Below are 5,652 nucleotides of genomic sequence, written 5' to 3' on the forward strand. Positions count from 1 at the left end.
TTTATGAAACCTCTTTGTCAAGTAGGCCATATCATCACCATCACCACTTGATTCATTGTTGTCGTGTCTGTCTTTAGGACCAGGTTCTTCTCTCTTTTGGGCTCTCTTCTCTCATTGTCCTTCTTTTTCTTCATTTCATAAGTTTTCAGATTCCCAATGAGTTCATCAATGGTCATCTTATGTAGATCCTTTGCCTCTGTGATAGCATTTACTTTGCTTTTCCAGGAACTGCGTAATACGCTAAGTATTTTCCTGACAAGTTTGTTCTTTGGAATGATTTCTCCCGTAGAATGGAGCTCATTGATGATAGAGGTGAGGCGAGTGTGCATGTCCTGAATGGACTCATCATCCTTCATCCTGAAGAGCTCATACTCTGTGGTTAGCATATCAATCTTCGACTGCTTGACTTGAGTTGTCCCTTCATGAGTTGTTTGGAGAGCTTCCCAGATCTCCTTAGCAGATTGACATGCTGAAATCATGTTGTATTCGTCTGGTCCAATACCACATACGAGAAATTATTTTGCTCGAAAGTTCTTCTCTATGGCCTTGCGATCAGCATCGTTGAATTCCTTTCTTGTTTTGGGAACTGTTACTGTTAGGTCACTAGTGGTCTTCATAAGGACGAAGGGTCCATCTTAGATAACATCCTAGATCTCTAAATCTTCAACCATGATAAAATCATGCATCCTTTTCTTCCACCATCCATAGTATTGGTCGTTGAATCTTGGTGGTCTGTAGGTAGATTGACCTTCTTCAAAGTTTGGTTGAGCAGCCACGAGGATCCTTTCTAAGTGTTATCCTAATAGAAAGAACCTGCTCTGATACCAATTGAAGGAATCTAAGAGTCCACCAAACTATATAGAAAATCAGGTTCTCTATTAGTTTCCACCAAAACGCACGTACACTACAATAAGTGAATGACACAATAGAATTATACGTGGAAAACTCTCGGCTCACGGGATTAAAAACCACAACCTACCCTTGTAGGATTTCAACTTCACTACTGAGCAAACTTCATATTACAACCTATTGTAACTTAAGAATTAACCTCTTAATCCCTTACTAACTTGTAACAACTCTATTACAAGCCCCTTTGTAATAACTCTATTACAAAGCTTACAACTCGTCTAACTCTAGCCAAGATACAAACATAAGGTTTATGAGTTTACAAAAATTTCCTACACAATGCTTCTAACTAAGTTAAGTAGGAATCACAAGTAAAGTACTTTAATAAAGGTGCAACACAACTAAGGACATGTGATAACTCAATACAGAAAACTGGTTCTTTGTTATGTTGTTATTTGTTCTTGATGCCCTTAAGAATCACTTGTTGGATTGATGCACAAACTTGAGAGGATGCTGGATAGATTCTTCAAATGTTCAAGTGATGTTTTGCCTTTTGTTTAATGTTAATATTACATAGGTGACATCACTTGAATAATGCAAGCATGTTTGGTACAAGGGCATTCCCAATGAAGTTGACTGCTGCACTGTTTTGCACTGTTGCGTGTGCAGACAGCAACTTTATAGCTGTTGGGAGGTTGACTGGTACGGTCACCAAGGGAACTGGTGTCCATATGTTCTCCTTGTTGTTTCTTTGACTCTTAAGAGTTGATTCACGTCCCCAGCTTGAGACTTGTTATTCTCACGTACTTGGGGATATGTATCAGGTTCCTTATCTGGTTCTTATCATTAGGTTTGTTAGATCATCAAAACATAACAAGAATGCATATATCCTATCAAAGTTTTTTCAAGCTCAATAAAACTTCAACAATGAAATTCTTCAATTTTCTTTGGACCAAACCAATCCAAATTATTAGGGATAGACAATTTAACGCAGTGGAATTTTACCCACTCCCAACCACAAACAAAGCAATAGGTCTTCAATTTTGTACAGCATATATCTTGTTCTTTTCCAAATTTAGTTGTGTACTCATAATTTATTGTAAGGAAAAAGATGGAAAAGGACAAGAAGAAGATGGAGAAGTAGGAGGAAGAACGAGGAGAAGAAGAACGTGGAGAAGAAGTAGGAGAAAAACAAGAATAATTTCTGGCGGGGGTGCAGGGACAATGTTACTTTTGCACAAATTTTTTAGACGGGAATATAAGTTAAACATGAGGTCTTAAAAAAGACACCCGGTGAAAATTCTGGCTAATATTTCGTCAGCCACAGTTAGTTGCAAACCGAAAATCTCCCAAATAAAATCATCACCAAATCAACAGAATATCATACAAATCAAATCACATTAACCCAAGATCTGCGCCTCGTATCTCATTTGTTTTCAATGTATTTTACATATAAGAAAATGCATAGACAATGAACTTGGAAAACTGCAAATTGAAAATAAAATAAATATTTCATACTTTTATAACAGGTACAATAGGGTGCAATTTGTTTTGCATTTTAAAAGTACATAAAAATCAAAGGAAAAAAAAAAAATCAAACCATGGTTTTATGTGCGGCCGTAAATGAGTCTCTAATTCAACAAACATACCGGTTTCACAGTTGCGTTAATTTTCACGTTAAATTGAGACATTTGGATTTATTTGTTTACTATTTTCTTGTACCTCATTTTAACTTTCTTCTTAAATTTAATTTATTTATTTTTGCCACATGAAATAATATGATTGTGAATATATAGAGCACAAAACAAGACGATAAAATTCGATAGCAAAATCAATATAGTTATATCTGTGCATGCATCGGTCCAAGTATACTTCTTGGATTTGTGAAGTATTTGTTTTCCACCTGGTGTCTACGAACCGTTATTGGGGCCGACTAATCCAGACTTATTTTCTACGAAAGTCCCACTTTTTTAAAGGCAAAGCCCTACTAACAAAGATAACTATATTTTCAGGGCTCAAACCCGAGGTCTTTATTTATTTGGTTTGTTTTGCGAGAACATTTTAATTGATTTTGAGATCATTTAAGAGTTCTATTTTATTTTAAAAGACGCTTGTATTTGTTTTTAGTAAAAAGCGAACAGAAAATTTGCTATCCAAAAATAAGCAAGAGGAGTATGATGCCCTCATGTTGTGCTTTTTGTTTATTGATCATGAACGCTTTGAGGTAGTTACAACATAAAAATTGTATGGGCGCCCTATTTGGTCGTCTCCATTTAACCTATACCCATATTTTTTAAATTATTTAACTTATATCCTAATTGTAACAACTTCAGATCATGCGACCTATGCGCTCCTTTCTTCCTCCTCTTCTTTTCCTCTTTTTCTTCTTTTCTCTCTCAAACATGTTATCATATAAGTTACACATGTTATCGTTTCTGAAAATTGGACAAAGCGACAAATCAAGAAGAAAGAAAGACTCGCCACTGTCTCTCAAGTATTAATACAACCCAACACAAAGTACGTAAATAATAAAACAAGAGTTTATTGTCAAAACTCGAAGAAGCATCAACTGAAGTTTGGGATTGTAGGGACAAACTTCAGACATTACCAGGTTAAATTTTGTCTGAAGTTTGCAACTATCATGCCAGGAAAAATTATCTAAAGTTTAAATATAACAAGTTGATTTTGTCTGAAGTTTGCACTACAAACAGAAGAACTTCAGACTAATTTGTTTGAAATTTGCACCCCAACACAAAGTATGCAAATAATAAAACAAAGAGTTTATTGTCAAAACTCGAAGAAGCATCCACTGAAGTTTGGGACTGCAGGGCCAAACTTCAGACATTACCAAATTAAATTTTGTCTCAAGTTTGCAACTATCATGCCAGGAAAAATTATTTGATGTTCAAATATAACAAGCTGATTTTGTCTGAAGTTTGCACTACAAAAGTTTGCACTACAAACTGAAAAACATCAGACTAATTTGTCTGAAATTTGCACTACAAACTGAAGAACTTCAGACTAATTTGTCTGAAGTTTGCACTACGAACTGAAATTTTTTTTTATTGCTTTTGCAAGTCAAGTCAAACTTCAGAAGAAAATATCTGAAGTTTTACTTTGATAAGGTCACACTTTAGGCAAAAAATTCTGAAGTTCAAACTTCAGACATAAATTCTTTCTACTTCAGGTCTCGTATGTCTGAAGTTACCCGAAAAGTGGGTACGCTTGCAATTTAGTTTGCAAAGCGGGTATAAGTTAAATTGTGACCCAAAAATAGGGTATAGATGCAAATCCCCCACTTACAACAACGTAAAGATTAGGCTGCGTACATAAAGCATTTTAAGATTGGAAAAATTTCACATGAGAACAACTGGGCTCCCTACTTTTCAATTTTATAGCTCACATTTCAATTTACAACCAACTAGCCCAAAAATAATAGGGCAAGATTCAATATTCAACTTCAATAGGTTCTCAAAATTACTATTTAATTTTTAAAAAATATTGCTCAAACTTTTAAGTTAATTTTCGAATCAGTAACTGTGACTCAAATATCAGTTCAACAAACCAAATCCAATTAGATTTTTAACAAGTTTAAATATGTTGGTTTAATTCCGAATTTGATTTTTTGAGAAATTTGGAGTGAGTGTTATTTAGACTTGTTAGAAATAGTATAAGGAGGTTGCATATAAAATTTGAAGTCATTTAATGGAGATTTGGGCTAGTTTTGAACAAGAATTGTAACTGAAAAATCGTGGAAGAAGTTCGTCTAGAGACGCTTGTATAAAGGTGTATAAAAGTGTATAAGATATGTTTATACACTATTATACACTATTATACAAGATTATATATAATTATACATAATTATACAAAAAACTGACTTCGTAATCTTCCTTGCGTCTTTTTCTGAAATCTAACTCAAATCTTGCTCAAATATACTCCAAATCACTTCAAATTTAAATTTTGAACTCCTTTTAATATTTTCAATCAATTGGAACAACACCCAATCCAAACAACTAACACTCAAAAAATCCTATTTTCGAAAGCAAAGCTTTGAATGGCCTTCAATGGTGGACTTTCTACTCTTTAATTTTCTTACATTGCAACCAGGTGACACAAGAGGAGAAGCAGAAAATATACGGGCCCTTGAAGCATACGTAGAAGATGTGAGAAGAAGAGAGAGTGAAAGTTATGGTTGTGAGAACATAGATTTAACTCCATAACTTTTAGAAGCAATGGTTGTAAGAACACAAACTTTAAAATTAGTAGTGCTTTCAAAATATGTACAATATGGACTAGATCGGGTAAAACTTAAAAACATGGGTCATTTTTTGTTACGGTGAAGTCACGTGTATTTTTTTGTAATTATTTCTTTAAGATTTTCCATCTCGACGAATTTTTGACCCGCTGTCAACCGTTTTTAACCCGCAATATTTGGGTTCATGAATACGGGTTGATTCACATTAGTCCATATACGTATTTTAAGTGAACGGGTTGAGTACGGATTGATTATTGACGGATTTAGCGGGTCAAGCATATTTTCATTGAATTTGCCATCATTATTAGCCTAGAGGAAATATTGTAAGTGCCAAGAAAACTAGTATCTTAACATCGAAAAGCCATAGCCCTAAGACAAATTATGGTATCCACTTGCAAATATTTTTATGGGATACCAACTGTCATTAGAGTTGTTACATTGTTGGTTGGTGCACCCAAAATAATAAAATAAAAATAAAAAGAATATAGGAAGACTGATTAAATAATTCAGAATAAGAGTCAGCTTAAAATATGCTACATTCTTTATATACA

This window comes from Nicotiana tomentosiformis, chromosome 4 (assembly GCF_000390325.3).
Source record: "Nicotiana tomentosiformis chromosome 4, ASM39032v3, whole genome shotgun sequence".
In the NCBI taxonomy this organism is placed as follows: Eukaryota; Viridiplantae; Streptophyta; class Magnoliopsida; order Solanales; family Solanaceae; genus Nicotiana; species Nicotiana tomentosiformis.